A 27,474-nucleotide genomic window follows, 5' to 3' on the forward strand; every position below is an offset into this window, starting at 1 on the left:
CCTGCCCGCGCCCGGCCTACATTCACTACGGAGACTTTTTGAAATCTCTTCCTTCAAATATGGCCGCTCTTTTCAAGCCTAGATGGCTTCTCTATTTTCATTGAGATTTGCAGTGTGTTCTCTCTCCACTCGAAATTTCGTATATATTCCATTCAAGTTGTTTCCGGCGGCCACCGTATAAACGGGTCCCCCGGTGCCGTCCTATTTCTCCTGGTCTTCCGCGAATCCGTAATCCTTACGGCCGGCCGTATCAAGGTAAGAGAACCATCTCCGTGACCTTACTTTCCTTCTCCCTCAGTCAATCAGATCTGACTGCTGCATTATCTATGAGTTAGGCTCTTACGCTACATCTATCCATCCTTGGAGATATTCTCTGTTATTTTGGCTCCCGGTATTCTGCGTAGGCAAACCAACCCACCTTCCCCCCCCTCCCGGCACCTACTATCCGTAGTTAGCGCGAATGTCATCTATTATAGCGTGAGTTCGGGGCTATTACATCGTTACCCCCTACTTTCTTTATCTTTTAGATGGTGTCTCATCTAACCTATGCCACCCCCACCATGATCGCATGAGGAAGCCAACAGTTAACGCATGGTACTGACATATATAGGTAGGTCCTATTTGATTAATATGGATCCCTCAATACTTAGCCAGCTTGTTATCTCGCGATGGAAGACTCTCAACAGTGTTTCTACCTATTTTTTCAGCCATTTTATGGATACATCTGATGCAGACCAAATCCTGTGTCTCTCCTAATCCCATCAAGAAGCCGAACCGGGCTCCCTGAATTCCCCTAATTCTTTTGGTAGGTCTCCCACTACTTATTAGGTAGACACCTCATCTGTGGTATAAACTATAATTCACTTTGGGAGAATGTTTTTTATACTTATTCTAAAGCCCCCTCCACTGTCCCTTTGTCTATAGCAGTTCTCAAACCCATGAGCAGCGAATCTGGAACCTGATTCCTAAACATCCCACCCCGTTGGGCGTTCCTTTTCTTGAAGTTCATCAGGTATGTATTGATATCAGTCAGTCCCTTAGCACATTGATTCCGGACTTACCTTGTTGGAATTACCCCCCTAATCCCCTACCTTCTACTCCCTGCCATCTAGTCAACCATTATGAAGAACTGATATGACAACTATTCCCCAATGACCCCCCAGAGAGCAGAGAACCCCATTCCACCTGACTCTCTATAGCATTTTTTAAGGTATATATTTCTATGAATTGGCATACTCACGAGCCAGGTCTGTGTGAGTTTAAATATACCTATTATGTTTATGTGTAGTCTATGTTGTTATAATCTGTCTCTCTTGGCCTGATTAGCCCTTGGACCACCTGGATGTTGTTGCTATTTGTGCTCTTGTTAAAAAATGTAACTTGATTATCCATGATAAACTCTGAACCCTGTTCCGGATGTTCTCTAAATAAATGTTTTTGTAAATATGTCTCCCTTACAGATTATCCTCACCTCCGTGTGGCCCTCTCTCCCCTCCCACCTCACTCCTGCCCTGATGAAGGTGTAGCCCGTGTGGGCTACACACCGAAACGTGCGTCGGCGTTTGTTCCACCCTAGGAACTTACTGAACCATCAGGGACTATATGTCATCAGTCCCTACCCATCGTATGCATCTGTGACCATTGTGTGGAGTGTTGTATGATGTATGAATGATTGCTGTTCTTGTGTGTAGGTGGTAAGTCCCTATGGGAGTTTGGGCGATGAATTTTATCCACTTATATTTATAATTGTATGCCTTAAAATATGTATTGCTTTTTGTGCTAAAATATAAATGAAAAAGAAATAAAATGAAATTCTAATAAAAATGTTTCTCATTATATATATGCCTATCCAATTTTGAGACATCCATTAGGGTTCAGAGTGTAATACTAAGTGGTTGGACCTTCTGTAGGCCACCCTTTGAATATACAGGGCAGGTTCTCCTCCTTGTTTGATCTCTACCTGAAAACAGGGTCAAGGGTCGCTCCAGGCTCCTATTTGGCTCTGCTGAAGCACTCTTGCGGCTTGAGATCCTTAGTTGCCTAAGGAGTCGATCCGGAGCTTGCCCCGCCCACTTTGATTGATCCGCCAGTACGCGGCTTTGTGGTCTTCCTTCCGCGTCCCGTTATGGTTGACCTCACACCGGCTCCTCCGTTCTTGCTCGACCGCTTCCCAATCCTAGCGCCAGTCCTCGATACCACAGTCCAGATGCCGAGCAGCAGTCAGTCTCTACAGCGGCGACCAACTCTGTGCAGCCGCCGTGCGAGACCCGATACCTCCAGCTGCAGCTAATCGTAAGTCTGCCGATCATTGACAGAGAGCAGGGGAGCGTGGACAGGCAGTAAAACTAAGCGATCGCCATCTTTTCTCCACCCAGACTCCTTCTTGCCCTGCTTGCACTTCCTGCATACGTTTTCTGGACACTAAGAGGCTATTCACAAAGGTAAATTTACCCATGAGTAAATCTACATATGTAAATTTTATCTCACTGTTTGGAGTAACTTTACTACATTTGGCTATTCTCCATTTACAAGTGTAAAGTTACTCAAAAGTGTTGACTTACATATTGCCACCCCTTCAATTCAGGGATAGAGCATAATTTACATCCGGACAGTTACTACTTGTAACTTTTCACATGTAAGCAAAGTTCTCCGCAATCGTGGCAGACATCTACCTATGGTAAATTATATTAAAACATTTTTTATCAAACTTCAAAAAACTAAAAAGATTTTAATTTAAAATGTTCATGTAATTAAATGGAACTAAAATATTTATTTTAAATGAAGAACAATGTAAAAGGTTACAGCATAATGACCTTAATTTTGAATTATGCACTGAATTCAGTCAGTCAAAATTCTTTACTCAGTCAAAATATAACCATAAATGCACGTAAAACTACATTTATAAATGCACGTAAAACTACATACTTCATTTCCACAATAACATGGCATTAAAGTTAAAAACCCAGGAGCATGCTCTGGAAAAAAAAGAGAAAAAACTGTTGAAAATTATCCTCATAATAGCCCTAAAGAGAGGGCTTCAATTTTAAGAACAGGGAAACTGAGTGTTTCAAATACGTGAATACTTCATTGTGGATAAGCAATTTTTAACCAGACATTAAAAATTATAAATATTGGAGGAGCTATGCTAGCAACCAAGATGGCCGCATAAGCTCCCGGCTCCTCCGACCTCCGATTCCAGCCTGAAGATCCTGTCTTTAATCCTGATTTCTCGCCCTGCCTTCGCGTCTATGAACCAGTCTAGAACGAAACGATGCTATCCCGAGCTTTCTACCGGTTCGGAGTCCAAAGATATGTTGTGTGGAAGTTTGTGGCCTAATCCAACTTTGAAGCCTGGTTCTCAATTACTGGCCCAGCCAGGGCTCAGTTGAACAACATCGGCTGTGGTGGAGTGGCAGGGTCCGGTCTGCTGAAGCAAAAAAAAAATTTTTTTCGGATCATTGTGATTGACGGTCTGTATCCTTGGCGAATCTCAACGGAGGGGTGACGGTACTCGACTGGAGTGGTGGACGGAGGTCCCTGGCCCGGTGGCCCGGACCGGCCCCCACTGGCGCTTGCTGGGCTGGGATCTCTGATTTGCTGTGGCGACTCCCGGGAACCCACAGTCACAAATGCTTAGTACCCCTCGGCAGTGCTCCGTTCCATAGTTACCTGTTTTCCACGGGGAGACCATGCTCTCGGGGGACGTGAATTGGCCTGAGACCGATCAAGACATGGTGGAACAGACCAAGACCGAACCGTCACTGAGAACTGTATTGGCGGCCTTACGATCGCTTCATGTTTGTCTGGAAGCCCGCTTTCAAGGTGTGATGGACAGACTGTCCGAATTTGTGCAAGTCAGGCCGGACCCTGCTCCACTAAGAGAAGGGGAAAGACTCGTGACACACAAGATGGCCGCATCGATGGAGAAAGCAGATTCCGCACTGTGGGAAGTTTCGAAACCCCTAACAAGAGTTTGGTGTGACAGTAGTGAGCTTGGTGCCACATTTTGTTCGTTCGGCCCACGATCGTCGATTATTGTGGGAAGAACACTGGATACTCCCTTTCCGGAGCCTTTCGATGGGAACTGCGACTGGCGGGAGACTGCAGCTCTCCCCCACACATCGATACCACCAAGATGGTTGGTGACACACCATTGTGAGACTATAGTGGGGGACTGTATCTCTGCACCTGATGGCGTTTTCTCCCTACTAAGTTTTGGTTCGAACTCTGCTATGGCTCTGCGGTGTTTTGATTATCCTGCGGAAGTGATGACTCGTCCGGAAGGGGTTCGTATGTCAGTGCGGAAGGGTCAAGGATGAGATGGAGTAACCGTCGACGGCACCGAGTCTTGCTGGACATGGGGTTTGCTAGTATACAATTACCGGAAGGCTGGGCGATGTTTTTTAAGTTTTCCCTGTAGCATTACGTATTTTGTACCAATAGATTTTTTTTACCATATTTGGGGATTCTTGGTTCTGGCGGGGGGGGTGGGAGATCGGGGGCATGTATGGAGATGCCCTCCTCCATTTTTCCTACTATTAGGGTTTTAGTTTTTTTGGGGTGACAGGCACGCTGCTAGTGGGGTTAGGCTATAGCCATCTGCAGGGGTGCAGGGTGGGGGGTAGGAGGGGGGGTTATTTTGTCTTTATTAATTTCTATGGCCTTTTTTTTTTCTTCTTTTCTTCCTTTTCTTTCCTCTTGGATCAGTATTGTTGACTAATCATCCTGATTCTTATTGTTCTATGGTATTTAGTGCTTCTGTTTTCTATATCATCTTACTTTTGGTGGAATATACACTGTGTTGCTGTCTGTATTGATGCATCTGCATTAGCGCCAGCGTCCCAGTGATAGCGTTTTTTACGATGTATATCCTGCTTCTCGGCCTGTCCTTCGTAGTATTTTGTTTGATTATATGGCACCTGATCCGTTCATTTAATATTATAAAATGAAACCTCTGTCTCATCCTGTGACTGAATTATGCGTTCCAATACAAGTATCATCCTGATTCGCTGCCGGACCTTGGGTCGTCGGATGATGAGCTGTGCTATGCCATGACGTAGTTGGTCTTTTTGTTGTCTAGCGGCCGGCCCAAGTGGTTGTAGGCCCAAGCTTGTATTTCATTAAACGTGATAATAAAGGTTTTCCCAAAAAAAAAAAAAAGTATAAATATTAACAAATGTATTCATACGAGCATTAAACCCTGCTGTATTACTAACCATGATCATCTGGCGTATTTCTTTCTCAATTTCAAGGCAGAAGAAATATGAAGAAGGGTGACATACCCTGAAACCGGTCCCAGGATGCTTGTTTCCAGTCCAGGGAGGACCTGGCCTGGCAGTTCGGTCTGGACTGTTCCCATGACTGATTTGCATATGGCTGGGTCCAAACTGGGGTGGCGTAGTGAGCAAAAGAACGATGGATTTAACCCAGATCTTTTGACTGGGGGAGAATGTTTGCATGGTCAGCATTCGGTCCATCATTTGTTTGCTGTAACACTTTTCGCCCTAAGTGGGATGGGTATGCCCAGACGTGGGTCCCTTCCTCACTGTGCCACTAGATTCAAGCTAGCCTGGCTGAAGAAGGGTGACATACCCTGAAATCGGTCCTAGGATGCTTGTTTCAGGTCCGGGGAGGACCTGGCCTGGCAGTTCTGTCTGGACTGTTACCATGGAGCACAGGGTCAAGACTGATTTGCATATGGCTGGGTCCAAACTGGGGTGGCGTACTGGGGGAGAATGTTTGCATTGTCAGCATTCTGCCCATCATTTGTTTGCTATAAATAATTCAGCAACACTTCTTGATGTGTATTAAAATTCATGTCACGTAAGAAGAACATAAAACGGCGGAGCTTAAAGTGAAATACAAGGTGCAAAAAAGCATAAAGTGCTTTGTAAATGAGTGTAGACTGCATCCCATGAGTAATAGGGAAGCGAGGCAAGCCAATTGCCTGGCTGAGGAAAAGCCACTAAATAGTGAATTGTACTTACTCTTAAACGAGTAAGATAAAATCTTCTGGATCTTTCTCAAAGTTAGATATGGTTCCATACCTGGAGCAGTTGAAAGGGGCACATATTGAAGAATGGAAACCATATCAAGAGATTTTGTAATTCTCTCTTTCTCCCTTTGTGCAAGGATCCTTCATTTTTACCAACTTCAAAAGTACTAATACTACATGGGGCATCAAAAAGTTTTCTAAAACCCAGATCGCAAAGGGAGTTCTTAACACATGCCAGCCAAGGAATAGCTGACATATTACTTAATTTAAGGTAGTCCTCTACAAAGTTGCGTGAGAAACTCATCACGGAGTAGAGGACAGTAAAGAGACGGGCGACAATAGGATGGGACATGTGATGATACACAATAGGCAAACAATGAAAACAGGGAGGATGTAGGGCTATCATAATGACTGGGAAGTGGGTGGGAAGGGAGGGTTATTTGGGGGGGTATAAGAGTTTCTTTTGGCAATGGAAGTATTGTTTATGAATAGTACAACATGTATGCTTGCAATCACAAATGAAGTAGCAACTAACTGTCTGTCAAGGACTGGGATAGAGAGGGGGAATGTCTACTCAATCAATTCCTGCTGTCTCAAATATGTATCTATATTGGATAATGTCTTTATATGTTTTAAAATGTCAATAAAGATAGTTTAAAATAAAAAATAAACTCATCACAGAGTGGCCCATATTTTTAGTCATAATAGGATGGGAACCAGGATTACATCATCCTCTAAATAGCCTAAACCCAATTCACTGTGTGAGATGAGATTGGGTGTTGTTTTGAAGATTGCCAAAAGTCTGTACAATGATTTATTTTTCGGGTGCCTGCAGAAAACCCAGACTTGCATATCTCCAAACCCCTGCCCCGTATGTACCGGCTGAGAGGCATTTGGGGCCAGATGTAGGGGCCCAAATACCGGTCGGTAACGGCCGATTTCGGCTGTTACCGACCGGTATTTAGAAATTGGCATGTAGGGGCCTTTATTTTACAGAATCGGTAAATTTACCGATTCGGTAAATTTACTGATTCTGTAAAATACCGAATCAGTAATTTTACCGATTCGGTAAATCCAAATGTAGGTGGGACTCTTCTGAGTCCCAAAGGCCTTTCAGATTCTGTATTTTACCACCCAATTCAATTGGGTGGTAAAATACCGAATCCAGGTGTGCATTTATTCGATATTTATGAATCGGTAAATACGAATTACCTACATCTAGCCCTTGCTCCCATATAGCATAGACATCTCTTTGGGTGGCTTATGACCTAGCTATTTTGCGAAGCTGAAAATTGCTTGGCCCGAAGTCACCATCATCTGTGATCTTTGGGTAATTAACCAATCCCATGTCAGGTTGGCATCAAAAAGAATACCCAAGTAATTTAAATTAGAAATCTTAGTAATAGGGGTCGCCCCAATATAAAAACTTTTAGAGCAGGTGTGTTTTGAACTGCAGGTCAAAACAAAAGATTGTTTTGGTTAATCTGCAGATTTAGATCCCTCAGCCATCTAATAGAGCCTTTAATCCATTTGCTGTGTGTGCAGTCAGGGCCACATCGTCCATGTACAAGAGTACGGTAACAAGACGGGAACCTATGTTTGGGACACCTATGGCAACAAGAAGTTAAAAATGAATCTAGAGCATTAATATACAATAAAAATAAGAAGGGTGCTAATATATATAACCTTGTCTAACCCCTCATGTGACCCTTATAGGGTGCATGCAATCACCAGTTTGGGTGTAACACACTTCCATAGATGTGTCCCGATGGAGACGCTTTAACAGGTCCAATAAGGGGGGTCAATACCTGCTGCTTCCATCAACTCCCACGGTTTCCCTCTGTCCACTAAGTCAAAGGTACAGGAGAGGTCCATAAAGGTCATATGAATGGCAACTCTCCTGGCCATAATGCATTTTCCAAAGATCAGGGACAGGTTAAGCACCTGTTTGACCATGCCTAGGCATGGCCGCAATTCAAATTGGCCCTCTGAGAAAAAGGAGTTGGTTTCAGCCCAGTCTTACTGTTTAGCCAAAATCATTTGACCAAGTAATTTACCAGAAGAATCTAATAAAAAGATAGGGCGGAAATTTACAGGGAGGTTCCCGTCACCTTTCTTAAAGATGGGTACGATTATTGATTCCCATTATGAGTCGATGATTTCCTTCCTAATAACGGCTCTAAAAACTTTAGTTATTAGGCAATCCCAAAAGGCAGTATTATACTTCAACTGGTCAACAGGGGCCCCTTCGGGGCCAGGCGCCTCCCCAGCCACAGAGCTGAGGATGGCTTTGGACATATCTGCCATAGTGATGGACTCACTTAAAGATAAATTAACAAGTGGGGGTAACACAGATCAGTCTATGGGGAGAAACATCTTTGCTTCTGAATGACTGAGATCAAAGATTTGCGAAAAATGTTCAACCCAGGCATGTTCTAAAATATGACATTCAATGCTTGAGGTAGTGCAATCAGAACAAGCATTTGCAATGCAATAGGTCTCGCATTAGGAACGTTTGAGCTATTGGTATTGTAAATGACAAATTTTGTATTTATGTGTTGGTTTTGAAAATAGCGAAATTAATAGCTTTGTCATTTACAATGCCAATAGGTATAACTTTCGCAAATGTGATACCTATAGCATTTGTAATGCAAATGCGTTTTATTTACGTGACTTAGATGTATTGATATTACAAATAACAATGGCTTTTATTTATTTTTTAATAATTAATACTTAAATAAAAGTTATTGTAATTTATAATGGCAATAGCTTAAAGTTTTGTAAATAACTTTTGTGAAGATTATGTTCAGTGTGTTTTATTGTGACGAAAATCCAAGAATAGATGTGAAATATTAACATCTTTTTGTGACATTTATAATAAAGCTTGAAATATTGAGAGAACATATTTGAACCAGTTGTTGTTGAATTGTTGCACAGATTGATGCCGTGGCTGGCGCTTAGTGATGTTGTGGTGCCCCTGAGTGATGCTGTGGTGGTGCTGAGTGATGTTGTGGTGATGTGATATATAGAGTGAGGGCGATAGATAGATAGAGTGAGGGCGATAGATAGATAGAGAAAGGGCGATAGAGTGGGGGCGATGGATAGAGTGGGGGCGATAAATAGATAAATAGAGTGAGGGTGATAGATAGGTAGATAGATAGATAGATAGATAGATAGATAGATAGATAGATAGATAGATAGATAGATAGATAGATAGATAGATAGATAGATAGAGGAGGGCGATAGATAGATATAGTGAGGGCGATAGATAGATAGAGTGAGGGCGATAGATAGATATAATTATGTGGCACTGAGTGGTATTGTGTGGAGTGCGTGTGTTGCATTCAGTAGAGTGTAATTATGGGGCGTGTAATTATGTGGCACTGAGTGGTATTTGGAGTGTATGTTGCATTGAGTGCAGTGTAATTATGTGGTGTGTAATTATGTGGCACTGAGTGGTATTTGGAGTGTATGTTGCGTTGAGTGCAGTGTAATTATGTAGCATATAATTATGTGGCACTGAGTGGTATTTGGAGTGTATGTTGCATTGAGTGCAGTATAATTATGTAACATATAATTATGTGGCACTGAGTGGTATTGTGTGGAGTGTGTGTGTTGCATTCAGTAGAATGTAATTATGGGGCATGTAATTATGTGGCACTGAGTGGTATTTGGAGTGTATGTTGCATTGAGTGCAGTGTTATTATGTGGCGTGTAATTATGTGGCACTGAGTGGTATTTGGAGTGTATGTTGCATTGAGTGCAGTGTAATTATGTGGCGTGCAACTATGTGCACTGAGTGGTATTTGGAGTGTATGTTGCATTGAGTGCAGTGTAATTATGTGGCGTGTAATTATGTGGCACTGAGTGATATTTGGAGTGTATGTTTCATTGAGTGCAGTGTAATTATGTGGCGTGTAATTATGTGGCACTGAGTGGTATTTGGAGTGTATGTTGCATTGAGTGCAGTGTAATTATGTGGCGTGTAATTATGTGGCACTGAGTGGTATTTGGAGTGTATGTTGCATTGAGTGCAGTGTAATTATGTGGTGTGTAATTATGTGGCACTGAGTGGTATTTGGAGTGTATGTTGCATTGAGCGCAGTGTAAATATGGAGCATATAATTATGTGGCACTGCGTGGTATTGTCTGGAGTGTATGTTGTATTCAGTAGAGTGTAATTATGTGGTGTGTAATTATGTGGCACTGAGTGGTATTGTTTAGAGTGTATGTTGCATTGAGTGCAGTGTAATCATGTAACATCATTATGTGGCACTGAGTGGTATTATAAGGAGTGTATGCTGTATTCAGTAAAGTAATTGTGTGGCGTGTAATTATGTGGCACTGAGTGGTATTTGGAGTGTATGTTGCATTGAGTGCTTTGTAATTATGTAACATAATTATGTGGCACTGAGTGGTATTGTGTGGAGTGTGTGTTGCATTGAGTACAGTGTAATTATGTGGCTTGTAATTATATGGCACTGAGTGGTATTTGGAGTGTATGCTGCATTGAGTGCAGTGTAATTATGTGGCATGTAATTATGTGGCATTGAGTGGTGTTTGGAGTGTATGTTGCATTGAGAGCAGTGTAATTATGTGGCGTGTAATTATGTGGCACTGAGTGGTATTTGGAGTGTATGTTGCATTGAGTGCAGTGTAATTATGTGGCATGTAATTATGTGGCACAATGGTATTTGGAGTGTATGTTGCATTGAAGCAGTCTAATTATGTGGCGTGTAATTATGTGGCACTGAGTGGTATTTGGAGTGTATGTTGCATTGAGTGCAGTGTAATTATGTGGCATGTAATTATGTGGCACAGAGGTATTTGGAGTGTATGTTGCATTGAGTGCAGTGTAATTATGTGGCGTGTAATTATATGGCACTGAGTGGTATTCGGAGTGTATGTTGCGTTGAGCGCAGTAATTATGTAGCATATAATTATGTGGCACTGAGTGGTATTATGAGGAGTGTATGTGGTATTCAGTAAAGTAATTGTGTGCGTGTAATTATGTGGCATTGAGTGGTATTGTGTGGAGTGTGTGCTGCATTCAGTAGAGTGTACTTATGTGGTGTTTAATGAAGTGGCATTGAGTGGTATTTGGAGTGTATGTTGCGTTGAGCGCAGTGTAATTATGTAGCATATAATTACGTGGCACTGAGTGGTATTGTGTGAGCGTATGTTGTATTCAGTAGAGTGTAATTGTGTGGCATATAATTATGTGACACTGAGTGTGTGACAGTGCAGTGTGTGAGGGTGCAGTATGTAAAAGGTTGCAGTGTGTGAGAGGTTGCAGTGTGTGAGAGGGTGCAGAGTGTGCGAGAGGGTGCAGAGTGTGTGTGGGTGCAGAGTGTGTGAGGGTGAAACAATATTATTTGCCTCTTGCTTGTTTCAATGTTTTGCGATATAGAATGTACATCCTCTGGCGACGTTTGACGTTCGGTATCAAGTCCTTCACAAGCACAGCTGTGCGCACCCACACGTATATAGCATACCCACACTCGCTACCCTGGTTGTGTAAGGGACAGTGTCAGCTGCTCCAGGCATTGTAAAGATTTGCTGGCCTCAAAACCCAAGAGTAACGAATACACCTTAAACTCAACACTGCATGTATGCCTCCAAACACCGCCTCGCATCTCACCCTTCCCTGATGAAAGGAGGGAGAAACGTCGCAAGCACCGGAGAACGGCGACGAGCAAACCCCGAAGAAGAACCCCCCCCCTCGAATGACAGACATCCCCTCAAGAATGACAGATGGTCCACCATACCAGCACATGTCTGCCCCGAATGGGGAGGGGCGGGCAGATATGAGCGACTCTGGGAGACACCTTTCGAGAAACAACGGCGAGCCAAGTGAATAATAAGATTCGCATTAAATAGCATTCCTCGCTAGGAGTGTTGGCCCGCCGCCACCAGAGCCGGTTAGACATGTGGAAACAACGCCACGCCGAGGCCAGGCGCACGCTCGCTGCCACATTGTGCGCGATTCAGCACAACAAAAGCGTTTACCCCACCTTTATAGGAGTACATTAACAGCCAGCATTTTATAGCGAGCGCACAACGAAACCAATCGTCTGTCAAGGCAGTAAATAACAGGTGTCGTTCTCACCGAACTCTACGCTCCTCGCTTTGCCACCATCTCATAGCCACCGGAGCCATTCGTTCAAGCCTCCCCCCCCCCACCCATGGAACTGTGGGCTTTAAGGGATATTAAAGCCATGCATACATCGGGTGGGGGGAGCAACAGAAGAACACTAGAATTCGGGGCACAGGGCAGGTGAGAGGATGGGGTTCTGCCCAGGCACCCCGGTACCGACCATGACCGTTTAAACATTCCAGCCCCACGGGTCTGGTGCAGTGGTGGCTAGTAATATACTTAAAGTTAATTTACCTGGGCTGTACAGAAGAGGGCCGGGACACTCACTGCCTTATTGATTACTCCGTGGTTCCTGTTAGGCGGGAGTCGGAACTGGGGCACAACACTGCGTGGCGTGCACAATCCCGGGCGGAAGTCAGGCAGGCCGGGGGCGGGACATCAAGACACACCGGAAGCCCAGGCAGGAGCCTACCCAGCACTGGGACGTGTGGGCAGGAGGAGAAGGGCGGCTGGCGCTAGCGGGGCTCCCGTGAGGTGAGAGAGCCCCGCACCGAAGGAAGAGACCGCCGCCGCCTGCAACGAGCCCTCGCCTGGAGAGCTGGAGACGAGTACCGGTGAGTAGGGGCCTTTGCTGAGCTGCGAGGGTGGAGGTGTGTGTGCGCGTGCAGCGGGGGGGGGCTCTGTATGTGTGTGAGCGTGCGTGTGTGTATGTGTCTTGGAGTCTGTGTGTATGCGTGTGTGTGTATGCGTGTGTGTGTTTAAAAGAGACCGATGACTGTGGGGGGGAGGGGGTGTGTGTGAGCGAGCAAGTGTCTGTCTGTCTGTGTGTGTAGATGCGCGCGCACGTGTGCCAACTTCAAGAAATCGGAGCCGGGGATGTGCACGGCGTGGCGCGGGGCTGGACGTGGACCCAAATCCGCACGAAAAGCTCGTAACACCCTCTTGTCCCTAATTCCCCCGAGACGGCTGACTAAAGTTGTCGAACTGGAGCATCCTATTGGATGCACTCCAGCTCGACCTAAAAAAGGGATGGTTTATAACCTCCAAAAAGCCCTATTATCCCTTAACTCAGCAGTCTCTTCTAAGTCTTCCCAGGCTTTAAGTCTGATTTCCTTCATGTTTTCTACAGCCGGCTTTCCTTAATGGTATCTAGGTTACGTGGAATCGTATTAGTAGCCTTTTTAAGTGCTTCATAAGCTGTGGTGCGATACGAATTGAACCACCTCTGGTCTTTTGGTGGTTTATCTCTGATTAGAATTCGGGAAGCCGATTCACACAGTGCAATAAAGCTATCTTGAATTCTAGTCGGAGCAATCTTGTCCGACAGACAGCACACAATATTCTCCTAATTTTTGGTAACCAGGTCAATAAAAAATTTGTTTGGAACGATTTGTTCCCATTTCATCCAGACTCCCCTATTAGCAGTGTAAAATAAAGCGCAATTAATCCTTAACCTAGAACTAGGTTGCAGGGGGTGGACAGGCTGATAATAAATTGTGTAATAGACGCTCAGTGGGTAAGGGTGCACCTCATGACTCCCTAAATGGGAAACCTAGATCTTCAGAAAGTAAAATGAAGTCAATCACACTACCTTTACCTCTACTCACAAATGTAGGGGTGTTAATAAAGCTTAACCCATGTAAATCTGATGAAAATGACAAATCATAAGTGAGTACTAATCGATGATTCAGAGCTTTCCCATATGCTGTGTGCGTAAAATGACTAATGTTTTCACCCTTTCCGTCTGTAACTCGACAAACCTGATTAACGCTATGGATACACTTGCCAATGTTAAAATTGCCAGCCCACATAGGGAAACATGATTCTTTCCACTAGACAATAAGTTATAGTATTTTTTTTTTTTAAATCTTTATTCGATTGTAAATAATACAATCATAAAAGTACAATTCATAAGTACACATTAAAAAACATTCCAGACAATTCATTTCATGTGACATGTGGGAGACACAGTATACAGTACAAAGAAAAGGATCATACAGGGGGCACTATAGGTATGAGCAGTGTTTAGTTAAAAACATAAATTACTGTGTTATTTAAAAGCACCTAAAACGTTCGCAGCATAATTATCCATCCATACTTTTCCTAAAACAGATGGCTTTTTTTAAAAAGTTACAGACAAATAAGGTACAATCATGTTTCAATAGTTGTAAGTAGTAAAGTGCAGGTTTGATTTGTACAAAATTCAGTTTTTTAAGGCACGGTATAAGGTATAGTTTCCGTGGGGTGGAATAATAAGGGCAGATAAAAAAAAAAAAAAAGTGGGCCAGATCTTGAGGAGACTTTCCGTTGCAGCCACAAGCTGGCAACACTTCACCCCGTTGTGCCCCACTTGGTACCGCCAGTAGGAGATGATATAAATCAAAACGGAACCTTATTAGTAAAAACTGTTCATATCTGGTCATAGGCCATGTCAAATAAGGTTCTATTTGTGGACAGGTTTTTAGTAGTAAGTGTTTCCTAACACTGTCCTTCTGTATCTCAACCTCTTCTCTGTCAGTACATCTTAACAATAGTAGAGCATTTTTTACCGAGGTAACATCAGATTTTTTAATCAGGTTGGGAGCATAAAACAAATCAGAACGGCCAATTGCCGTCAAACAATCCCTTATATACTTCACCCACGGGACTCTAAACCTCCCGTCTAACAATAAGGCTTCTTTCAGCAGGGCATGTGTGAGTGGAATGTCGGTATTAAGCCAACAATTCAGCCAACACAGAACCGGGCTTACTGCTATTCTATCACCTAAATAGGGGACCCCCAACTCCTCATGTACAGAGTAGTTCCCAGTACTCCTTGGCAACCTCAGTATCTTTTTCAGGACGTTATTTTCAGTGACCATTAGGTCTTTTATCTTACAATAGCCCCAGAGCTCGCTTCCATAGCAGGCAACAGCAACACTTTTAGCCTGGTACAGTTTGAGCAATGCGGCCGTAGGGCAATTACCGATTTTTTTTGCAAAGCCAAGTATGGCTGCATTTACCCGTAATATTTCGCCCTTCTTTTTAGACACTGCGGGGCCCCATGATAATTTATGATCTAAAAGGACCCCAAGGTATGAGAAGGAATTAGTTGAGGGGATTTTCTCCCCATTTATACTAAAGGAATCAGTTTTCCGGGTACCCTTTCCTGCTTTCATGACATAGGACTTGGAATTGTTTATGCTTAGGCCACGTGACTCCATAAATTTAAAGAAGGAATTTAATAACTTCTGAAGACCGATTGCTGTCCTAGATATAAGAACAGCATCGTCTGCATAAAGTAACACGGGCACCCCCTTTTGCTCAACAAAGGGGTAATCTGCTTCAGTGTTTACAAGAAATTCCTCCAATTCGTTGATATATAGATTGAAGAGGAATGGGCCCAAAATGCATCCTTGACGAACTCCCCGGTTTATTCTGAAATCGTCCGTTACTTTAAGGTCTTGAGTGTAACGGACGTTAGCTCTAGTATCCGAATGCAGATCGGCTAGGAAGTTAACAAGATTCCTCTCCACACCCATTCTCAACAGGGTAGCCCATAATAAGCTCCTGTCCACACAATCGAAAGCGGACGACAAGTTCATAAATGCCATGTAGACGGTTCCTTGTCTAGCCAGGGTGTATTTGCTTAATATCAAATATAGGTTCAGGCACTGTGTAGTGGTCGAATGGCCAGGTCTGAACCCGTATTGTACAGGTGATAGAATATTGTTATCTTTAGCCCATGTGGATAGCCTGTTAAGAATTACCCCCCCTACTACTTTAGCTATCGAGTTTATTAAAGAAATCGGCCTGTAACATAAGGGACTGCTGCGATCGCCCTTTTTAAAAACGGGGACTATAGTCGATAGACCCCACATATTTGGGCACCCCGCTATCACCGCTGCATTTATTACCGCCGTGAGAACAGGAGCCCAAAAGGGGGTACTAGACTTGAACAGGTCCGGTGGCAAACCATCCGGGCCTGGGGCCTTGTTGCTAGTTAGACCCTGAATCCCCCTTGCAACCTCATTAACTGTAAAGCATAATGGGTTCACAGATGATATTAAAAACGCATTTTCTGCACAGTGCTCATTACTCTTAAAAATTGTACTAAAGTGGGTCACCCACTCCCCCTCTGAAATATTTGTACCAGGTACTGTGTCATTAGGGTTTTCAAACAAGGGTTTGTTGATGATTTGCCAAAACTTACTGCTGTTCCCCAGCACTGAGGAATCAAGGAGGGATTCTATGATATTGACCTTGATTTCCTTTTTTCTGTCAACTAATGCCTTCCTATAGGTCAGGCGAAGACTTTTTATCAGGTCTGGGTCTCTGGGTTTAATTTTTAGAGCATTCTTCAGATCCCTACTTGCCTTTGAGCAATTGTGGTCAAACCATTTAGAATTTTTTCCACTATGCCCCTTTGTCGGAGCTGTTAGCAGAGAACCAATCTTTGAAATCAACCCCTCAAACCCAATCAAAATATTCATGGGGGAGGAGTCAAAAGATGAACATGCAGACAGCTCCTCCTCACATGCACTATTTATTTTGGAGTACAAAGTGTCTTGGTTTATCATTGTCCACTTAATGCGGCGTCTACCATTTATGCAACTCGACGTGCCTCGGTCAATGCGAGATATTCGTTTTGTGAGTAAAGACCCACCCAGACTAATAACTAGGGGATTATGATCACTGTAAACACTGAAGAGGATAGTAAATTGCGAGACCCAATGTACAAGTTCTGGAGATACTAATATATGGTCTATAAAGGATCCCTGGCCATGTCCTTTAAAGGTTGGGGCGTCAAAATTTTTGGAATCAGGGACCATAGACATAGCTACAGTTAAGTTATTAGCATTCACCAAATCATTTAAGTTCTTGCCTCCCCTAGTGTGAGAAAAGTGGAAGCCTTCAACACTGTTACATCCCAGGGAGCCCATTGGGGTAGAGCCTGGGTTACCACACGGGTGAACATTAAAATCGCCTACTATCATTATGTTCCGTGATACAGTGCATGCATTTTTACTCATTAACTCTGTTAGGGATACAATGTTACAAACACCGTTACCGCTATTAGCGTTATAAAAATTAACCAGGGTCAAAACATTCTTGCCATTTTTTATGTCAAGCATCTGGATGTTCAAGTTATCATTTTGACAGATGCTTGTTTTGCAAAGCAAGCCCAAATTAATAAAGGTAGCCAAGCCACCCTTTGCTCTGCCCCTAGTTGAGGCAACCGCTGGAATGATAAAACTTAAGAACCCTTCAATGTGGACGTTTTTATCCTCCACCCAAGTCTCTTGAAGGCACACAATAGTAAATTTTTTGATAAATGATACCAGGCTGGGTCACATATCTTGTCAGCCAAGCCAGCTATGTTCCACGAAATTAGGCTCACACAATCTTCAGATACTGGACATATAAAAGTTTCTCTGGTAATTGGAGCAGATATTGGAAAAAGTGACTCTATGTGTGTGTCCCCAGAGTCCATAATACTTGTTACAACCGGTTCTGAGTGCTCCCGGGTAGGATCAAAAACCCCATACGAGGCAAGAGTATTGTCAGTTTTAGATGGAGAATCCAAAGGTAACAATGACATTCTGGGATGGTCGTCGTGGCATCCTATCATACATGCACCCTTAACATCACCACTTACAGAGGCACTACTTTCTGGCCTCATGACAGGTAATAGCAGTAAAGAACCCTCATTATTCCCAGAAGACATTGTGGGTAATGCAACAGATAAACTGCTGTTCATATCAGCATATGTTACAGCGGTATGTGTACCAGTTTTGAAGCAACAAAAACCCTTCTCTTCATCTGACCTTGTAGTGTATGAAGCATTTTCACCCCCCACGCCCTCTACACACCTTAAACATCAGTCACATTCCTCCATGCCACTGAAAGCCTCAAACCTATTAAAAAGCTCTAAAGGAGTAAAGGGCATCAGATGTGTCATATTGCCATTTGCTCCTATTTTGTGGTTTAATGGTATGGTATTCCACCCTTGCATTGCAGGTGTCGGAGCTAGATGATGCATATATGCAGGATTCAGGGCAGACTCCATATTGAAAGACTGGGTGGTGGAGTAGGTATTATTAGTTGGGTGTTGAGGGGGAAATACGGTGGATCTGGGGTAAAAATATGTCAAGGGACGTGGCACGATGCAATTATTTTCATTGCCGAAAGGCCAATTCAGAATGTGTAGTACTGCTTTTCTGTCCCTGAAATTTATAACCACAACGTCACCCACTATATCCTTCGCTCTCCCCCCCAGCCAAGACAGGCGGCGGACATGAACTATTTCGCCATTTATCAAGTTGGGTTTGGGTCTGTACAGAGAGAGCCAGTGCGTTATCTTGTTTTTTAATTGGGAATATCCCTCTCTTTTTCCATTTGGCAGTTCAGGTACCCCGGTAAGTACAACCACATACGGTAGTGCTTCTGGTGGAAGTTCCATAGGCGGTGTCCTAGACTGACCCCCTCTCCCCCGGGTAATCTCATTCCCATCGGGTCTAGGAGGTCTATCCGGGAGGATACTAGGTTCCCTTGTCAGGGTGTTAGCTGAAATAACAGCCTTACTATTTGATGTTGTAGTAGTTGGTCTACCCTGGGCTGCTATTGAATCTGTTGGCAGAGATTTATTAGGGATATTCCCATCAAGTTTTGACACGCCCGCATGCAAACAATTAAGGGCAGGAGGGATTACTACTGCTGCCTGGCTATTACCAGTAGAGGATGTAGGGAGTGTAGAGGCCACAGCATTTTTTTAAAGGGAGTGCGTTGTTGTGATAACTTTTTGTTGTTGCACTTTTGAGGACCCTTGTGACCTGACAAAATTCCCTAGTGTAGTCAAATCCCCCTCTATTTTACCCAGCCTTAACTCCATCCCCTTAAATCTATCTGCCAGTGCAAGCATATAACTGCGTACAATCAGCTCAATGTTGTCCAAAAGGGACTTAGGAGAGGCAGATTGTGAATCTTCATCCATTATAGTATGAATAATGACTGGCTCTATAGTTGGTAGGGATGACGATGTTAGGGTAGTAGAGGCAGATGTTGTTACTTGTTTGGTAATTGGCTCTCCCAAAGGCGTTATAACAGCGGTGTGCGCCTTTTTACCAAACTCAGTGTGATTCAATTTGGTCTTATTGGCAGGTGTTAATTTCCGTCTCCTTTTAGATTGTGGGGGCCCATGCATTTTATCTGGCAGTGGCCTCAAGCTTTTGCCTCTTACAACCTTGCCAGGTCTGATTGTAGGTGAGATCAAAATCTTGGAGGTGCTATCAAGAACATTAGTCACAGTTGGTGAATCTTGGAGGATTTGAGTGGGTGACACAGCTGGGGCTAAACATTCTTGAAGGAGCAGGGGTATACTGGCAGTTAACAAAGTGTTATCTGCTGATGTGGTAATCAGATCGTCGTCCAAAATAACAGACATTATGGGTTCAGAGAGTGTTCTGTTTTTAATGCGTTCTATTGATCGGCGGCGATCTGCCCTCCTCTCTGCTAACAGCAACTCATTGTTACCCTCGAGAGCTGGTTTACGAAAATAATCGTCCAGGATTCGATTTAACATGCCCCCAGATTTATCTGCTCCCGCAATAACAGGGCTGGTAGCAGCTGCAGCCATCATGCAATAAAAAGTAGAGGTGGACAGGGCAGGAATAAGAGTTTTAACTTGCAGAAATCTTTAACCAGGTCCTCTGGCCCAGCCCGGCCTCCTCTGGCCGATGAGGGCCGTAGAGGGCCCGCTCTTTGCCCGGTCTTCGCCCGCGCGCGTCCCGCGTTCACACGGGTGGGCGAAAATAAGTAGGAGGAGGAGCGAGCGGGAAGAGGCAGCAGGTGTGCGCGCTGGTCCGGCGCAATTACCTGTGGGCCTCGCAGTCCCGCTCGCGCTGTAGGAGTCCTCTGGTCACACCGGATTCCAAAAACCAGGAATGGAGCACGCCGGCTCCCGCTGATGCCCACAGATAGCAAGGCAATTGAGTCACAGGGATGAAATAATAGAGCACGCCGGCTCCCGCTAATGCCCACAATTATCAGAGCGAATAGGTTACTTCAATAAAGGGCACGTCCCGCTTTACAGCAATGACTTCGAGCGGCTCCCGCGGAGCGGGGGCCGCGAGTCGTATTTGAGTGTTAGGAGACTTCAGGGAGGAGCGAGCGGGAAGATGCAGCAGGTGTGCGCGCTGGTCCGGCGCAATTACCTGTGGGCCTCGCAGTCCCGCTCGCGCTGTAGGAGTCCTCTGGTCACACCGGATTCCAAAAACCAGGAATGGAGCACGCCGGCTCCCGCTGATGCCCACAGATAGCAAGGCAATTGAGTCACAGGGATGAAATAATAGAGCACGCCGGCTCCCGCTAATGCCCACAATTATCAGAGCGAATAGGTTACTTCAATAAAGGGCACGTCCCGCTTTACAGCAACGACTTCGAGCGGCTCCCGCGGAGCGGGGGCCGCGAGTCGTATTTGAGTGTTAGGAGACTTCAGGGAGGAGCGAGCAGGAAGAGGCAGCAGGTGTGCGCGCTGGTCCGGCGCAATTACCTGTGGGCCTCGCCGTCCCGCTCGCGCTGTAGGAGTCCTCTGGTCACACCGGATTCCAAAAACCAGGAATGGAGCACGCCGGCTCCCGCTGATGCCCACAGATAGCAAGGCAATTGAGTCACAGGGATGAAATAATAGAGCACGCCGGCTCCCGCTAATGCCCACAATTATCAGAGCGAATAGGTTACTTCAATAAAGAGCACGTCCCGCTTTACAGCAACGACTTCGAGCGGCAGTAAAAAAGAATTGCAATTATATTTACTGAATTTAACTGTGACAACTTTAAATCTGGAAACAGGGGCTGGAAAACAAGACATTTTTAATATTATAAAATAAATTACATTGATTTTCCTTAAGATTTAAATAAAACAATCGGAAAAGGTATAACATGTACATTGTATTTATTATGCAGTAACATTATATTACATTTATTTAGATTTTTATAAAAATAATAAAGGTTTATTTAATTTAACATTAGTTCCTATGGGCTTTTATTTCCCTGCCTCCATTATTTTCTAAAGGAGGGTGTTGCATTATCAGTTATTTGCCATGTGTGGTGCTGGACTTACTCCAGTTCTCACCTGGAAATATTTACTACTGGTCTGTAATAAATATAGAAGTGCAGAATGTGAATAGGAAGGGGTTTACTTTTTGTGAGTGGGTTCATGTCCCTCACTAACCTCTCCCTAGCCTTTCCTTAACTGCTCCTTACTCATCCCGAAACTCCTCCTTTTTAGTAGTAAGCATGACACATTTTCCAACCACTCCTTCCATCCATCCCATGTTTTCCTTTAAAACGTGTACCTACCCATCACTCAGCGTGGAGATCTTTGCACATAAGAGAGGGAGAGGTGTTGCCCATCACGCGTGGTTTAGGAAATAGCATTTTGTAGTACATTAGTAGCACTATTGTGGTGCTACTAAACATACTACAAAATGCAGTTTGTGAAAAGACCCCTATATCTGTCATTCCTTTTATCAACTTCACGATGTCTGCCAGCGTCTCTGACGTGAGCCTGCATATGGTGTCCTAAATCCCTCCGCAAATCCTACTATCAACTTCTCAGCTGAAATTCTGTCCATGTCTACTTAAAAAAATTCACCATAGCATCCACCCTAACTAGAGTACCAGCTCTTTCCGATAGTATTCCTCTGCCTCTTTTACCATTTCCGTTTTCTTGCATAGCAAAGCGGTGGACCAATGGGTGGAGATTCCACCACCAGCGCTCGTTCCTAGAGTTGCACAGGGATCTATAGCATGTTCCATTGCTTCCACTGAAGCGAGGCTTGGTGCTTCAGCTTGTGTCAGGTGCCCATCACCTCCCCCCACCCTGGGGTGGATCAGCCCTGAAAATGCACATGGGGTAAGGGTGAATTTCTCACCAAGTGTGCTGCTGATCCTGATCTTGTCAGAGTCATAAGTTACATGCACAGTTTATTGTCAATTTTCACCAGGACTTCAAAGTATCCCACCCTGGCCTGATTTGAAATTCTTCACCATACCTTAAAGAAGCCAGAGCTCAGAAATGTATCTATTGACCCAATGAAGTCTAGATATGCTCTCTGTATGTATTTCACGAATTATACTGGTATGGTAATGGTATTCCCCAGTGATATCATTGATGTCATCTGTGGGGACGTGCAGCAACGTATTTGAGTTTATGTTTAGTGCACAGATGTGATTATGATTGCATAGCTCAACACAACGATACAATTTCAATTATTTCTAGGGTTTGGATTGTAACATTAATTTCATGTAACAATTGTTTTCATCGGATTGAATTACAGTTGCACAAAAATGCACCAATAGCGAACCTGTGGGTATTTGACAAGTGACTGAGAACATACAGGCTCAGAAAGAAAGCAAACACCTTGCACGTTCCAGCACTCTGGCCACTGTATCAAACCTCCTGCATCAACATTTTGTTTATTTGCAGTTTGGTTAAAAAGACCACGTCTTTGGGCTTATTAGGGGGCAGTGAGGTTAAATGTATTCCTACCACACAGGGGGGGCATATTCACAAGAAAATGTCGGAGAGCCGAGCTGTGCCAAATTTGGCAGCACCGTGCTCCAACATTTTCAAAACACAGGGCTGTACCTTATTCACAAGAATATGGCGCACCCCTATATTCCCCTAGTGCTGGTGCCAAAAAGGCTGCCTAGCGCCAGTGCAGGCACTCTTGCGCCATGTTGCAAGGGTGCCTGTGCTGCAGAAACGATTGTTTATGTGCAGAAAGGGACACTTTCCTGCACTTAATCAATCAATAATGGCAATTTGCACCTTCTATGTGTGCTGCATTCTGCAGCACACATGAAATGAGCAAAAAACTATGATATTCCTTGGCATTCATTTTTGGCACTGCCTCAGCCTTGTAAAGCTGGGGCAGTGTCAAAAAGCGTTGGGTGTTGCAGTGGAACACCCAGAGTAACACCCATTGCATGCCCCTTTGCTGCAGAGGACTACGGCGGAAAGGGGCATATATTAACAAGGTGGCGTTAAGCGTTAAGCCATTCAAAGTAGCTTAGCGCCACCTTATAAATATGGAAAATGGAGCTGCGCTACTGGAGTGCCAAAAAAGTGACGCTCCGGCGGTTCTGAGGGCTTGTAAATATGCTCCAGAGTGTGGCATGTCTCCTGTATATTGCCCAAAACTGTACCTCAAGAAGACCTTCTCAGCATCTTAAAGCATTATGGTTCCCATTTACAGTAACTGACAAATGTGAGAAATGTAACATAATCAAAATACCACATACATGTATTATAAACGACGCCTTTAGAGTAATGTATTTTTATTGCAATATAGTGTTTTTAAAGTGCAGTTACAGCAGTGCACATGCAGTAACCATGCAGAAATAGTGTGCCCGTTTATCTCTAGTAACATGTTGCTGGTCACTCTGCACATGTAAATGCAAAACTATATGTATGTTTAACGCTGAATATATAGTTATAGCTCCGACACACACTCTGACATCCGTAATCCTGTACCCATTGATGTGCACACGAGTGACTCGCTTCATGACAAGGTCAACACCTCATCCCATTCTCCCCTTATTCATGTGAAGCTATAAGTAACCCTTCACTCTTCTAACATTCCACTATCCTTTTCAGTCAAAATAACAGACTAACATGTTCACTTCTCAAATTTCATATTTCACTATTCTAATTCACCACTAATCCTTTATGGGTTCCAGAGTAGCGCGCTATTCGCCAAAAAAGCGCTTCAACACCTCAACAGAGGTAGCAAGCACTATATAAATGCAAACCTTTTTCCATCTTCTATCCCTCTACTACCCTTCTCTATCCAAATAAGTGAATAACATATCCACTTCTCAAATTACTGTCATATTTCACTATACTAATTTTCCACACTAATCCTTTATGGGTTCCGGAGTAGCGTGCTACTCACTCAAATTTAGATCAGTTAAAAATTGTATATCAACAAATTCATACACAAAACAAACATGCATGGTTATATTCGAGGAACATTTGAGTCTAAGTACATGAGCACTGATAGACTCCAACAGATTTGATTCCATCGAAATTACCGAACCATGATGTTTTTTCAATGTTTCACTTGTTTTTTTGTCTCTCCTATATTTTAAGCATTATGTTTGTTTTATATATGAATTTGTTGATATACAATTTTTAACTGATCTAAATTTGGGTCTTTCAAACTTTAGGAAACTGTGATTTTAATATAAGAATTTCTGTAATATTTGAAATTGTTTTTGTCTATGTGTTTATAATTGATTTATGGGCCTTTACCTTTAAAATACATTTAGTCAGTTGAGTGTTCTCATGGATGGTGTATGGTTGAATGTTATGCAGTTAGACATCTGTGATTTATCACCCAAGAGAAATTATTTTTACATTGACGGCACCAGTTTCAGTGTCTGTTTTTAATTACTAGTGGGTCTGGGACCCGGAGGGACCAGGCCCACTTAAAGTCTTGGATGAGCTGCAAATCCTTTCACAGGGTGGGTTTCCATCTCGTGTACAGAGACCCTGCATAGCTGATATCCATCCATTACATGGAGTGAAACTTCTCCAGAATAACGGCGGTGTCCTTAGAAGCTTTTATTTTGGATCGAGGTGTTGGGGGGGGCAGTAGAAGAGCCTCAGGGATGCCTCGTCACTAAGCCCCGCCCCTCCACCACCTCTTCGCAAACGTGCACATTTTGTTAGAAGTTATCAGTTTTGACAGAATTTAAAAAAGTATTTTTTATAGTGCAACCATTTAAATTGTTAGGGCAATGGCCCAAAAAGTAACGTTTCCTGAAACCCACATTCCTAATATCTAAGGGCACAGCTGTTTTGAATGTTTTGTAATTAAGCACTTTTTCACAGAATGGTAGAGCATTGAAGGCGCTGGTTAGCACTGCGATAGAACCTTCACAAAACAACAGTCTCATGCTGTGTCATTTTTTTCCACTCCTTTATACCTTTGGGGCTTATTGCAGACCGAAAACTCTACATTTTGCCAAGCTGCGTTTACATTTGTTATACAAATTGTAGTGGTCTTTGCCAGAAACAATGTATGCCTGCAGGTACACACAAATGCTTGATCACACTCTCAGACCATATTAGTCACACACTAGATCAGGAGTGGGTGTAGCCCGGAATAATCTGTATTCTGTCATATACAATACCGCACAAGCGCACTCAAATAAATATGAAGGTCTAGCGTCATGTCACCCAAGGAACAGGTGATCCTCTGAGATTTGATCCAACTTTTTACCTCAAGCCTTCCTGTGCCCTGATCGCATGATCTGGGTGGAAGTGGGCATTAAAACAGACGTCACATTTAACCACTGGCTGAATTATTAGGCCAAAAACAGCATTCATTTTCGGGCACATGCAAATCAGTGTGCAGGTGGCAACTTTCAAGACACCATGGTGCTTATTTACAAGCCCAATGCGCCGCCAGTGCGTCATTTTTTCCCATATATCCCCTTTTAAATAAGCCCCCAAACCTTTTGACCCATTTCCCATTGTTGTGCCCCAGTAAAGGCACTGTTTGCATTTCCTTATCAGACAACATAGCCATCAGCAGATGTGTTGTACAGTAGGGTCTCCTGTAGAACTACAACACATACCTTCGAATACAGGCTTCCCCACTCGACCAAAAGGTTTGACCCTGGGCACAACGCTTCATCTCATATACTTCCTGCTACCCAGTGATTGAAATGGAAAAATAAAAGTGCAAGTACTCTGTACCAGAGTACCTGTTTGTGTTTGAGAAGTGCCAGTACTCGCCAATTAAAAGTATTATGTCTCTCTAGAAAAGTGCAGGTACTCTCCCTCTCAAAATAAAAAAAGTGTTGGTACTCAGTACCGGACCAATTTATTTATTTATTTATTTATTTAATGCGATTTTATATAGCGCGAACATTACCCGAAGGTGTCAGAGCGATTTACATAAGAACCAGTTGCGATACATAAGGATTTAGGATTACATGAGTTAAAGAAAAGATACAAAGAGAAAAAATTGCAAATGTACAAGTTGTAAAGTCACACAAGGAAGAGATACAAACAGAATTTTTTTTTGCAAATGTACAGGTTGTAAAGTCACTCAAGGAAGAGATACAAATGGATAAATTTTAAGAGTCACATAGGAATAGTAGAGAGTACAAAGGTCTACTGCATATACTAGTGGTTAGAGTTATCTCTATATACATATATATACAGATAGTAGATTTTCTCAAGTCAAGACCCAAAACACGAGGGGGCAGATTTACAATGCCTCTTACCCCACTTTTGCGTCATTTTTAACATGGAAAACATGAAGTAAAAGTGGCAAAAGGGGCTTTTAAATCAGCCCCCAGGAGAGCAGAGTTCCATTAAGTGGGGTCGGAGGGGGGACAGCACTGCCAGTGCTACCTTATCTGCAAAGCACGGGAGCGTTTAGATGCTAAACCAGCAGTATCGAATGCTAGATTCAAAAACAGCAAAAAACGCGGACGATTACAATATGCGGACCTACCTCAAGTGGACTACGCCCCCTCGAGCTCTCGGGCAGGCGGGCGCCTCGCGGAGGGAGATGCTTCAGAAGAGGGAGGATGAGGCGGTGATCGCTGCTAGTGCGTGTTTGAAATATAAGGATTGCATTTTTATCGGTCTTTCTGCACAACCCTGGTACACGCGCTTAAGATAAAACCTTGCAAAGTGACCCAGATCGAAAACCAAACTTTTTCGTTGAAGGCACATGAATCTCCAGGTGGTCGGGCGCGCGGTCACCCTCCCGGGCCGGGTCTTGTTTCCATCCGCGGTGAGAGCCGATCGAGCGGCTCGTTCCTGCCGGGGTGTGTGTGTCGCTGCGCGAGAGAGAGGCAGCCAGATCCTGTGGGGACTGGAAGAGGAAGGTTACCCAGAGCAACAGCTGCCCTCCTCTGTGTACACACAAGAGTGTCTGCGGCTGAGGCAGCCCCGAGAGCAGCCTGCAGGGCCTTTCCGGCAGCAACGCCACACGTAGACACAGGCTCCCGAGGCAGGGGCCGGTCCTGCCCACGTACCTCAGTCCGCCGGACCTGCCCCAGAGTACCTGCCTGACACAGCCGCATCTCGACTGCAGAGACGAACACACGCCCGACCTTTATTTGTCCTGCCCCCCCCCCACCACCACAGTAGCTGTTGAATGTGCCAAGACACCACACAAAAAGTAAACAGACTCTGCGCCTTGCCACACACCAGGGGCGGCTGGTGACATTTGAAAGTGGTGAGGCGTAAACTAATTTGCATATTGCAGCGAGCGTAGCGAGCGAGCGCAGCGAGCGAGCCCGAACCACCTTGCATCCATCCATACATCATTCATGCATCCACCCATCCATCCATCCACCCACCCACCCATCCA

General features: G+C 44.0%; 1 protein-coding gene across 1 annotated transcript in view; it reads right to left on the reverse strand.

Moving 5' to 3' along the window:
- Positions 1–27,037, reverse strand: part of CDKL2 (cyclin dependent kinase like 2) — a 522,774-nt gene extending 495,737 nt beyond the window's left edge. Inside the window, exon 1 of the mRNA XM_078677465.1 lies at positions 26,608–27,037. The gene's annotated coding sequence lies outside the window, so the exon portion shown is untranslated. The remainder of the gene's footprint in view (positions 1–26,607) is intronic.
- Between the last annotated feature and the right edge of the window lie 437 nt (positions 27,038–27,474).

Source organism: Lissotriton helveticus, chromosome 2_1 (assembly GCF_964261635.1).
Source record: "Lissotriton helveticus chromosome 2_1, aLisHel1.1, whole genome shotgun sequence".
Lineage (NCBI taxonomy): Eukaryota > Metazoa > Chordata > Amphibia > Caudata > Salamandridae > Lissotriton > Lissotriton helveticus.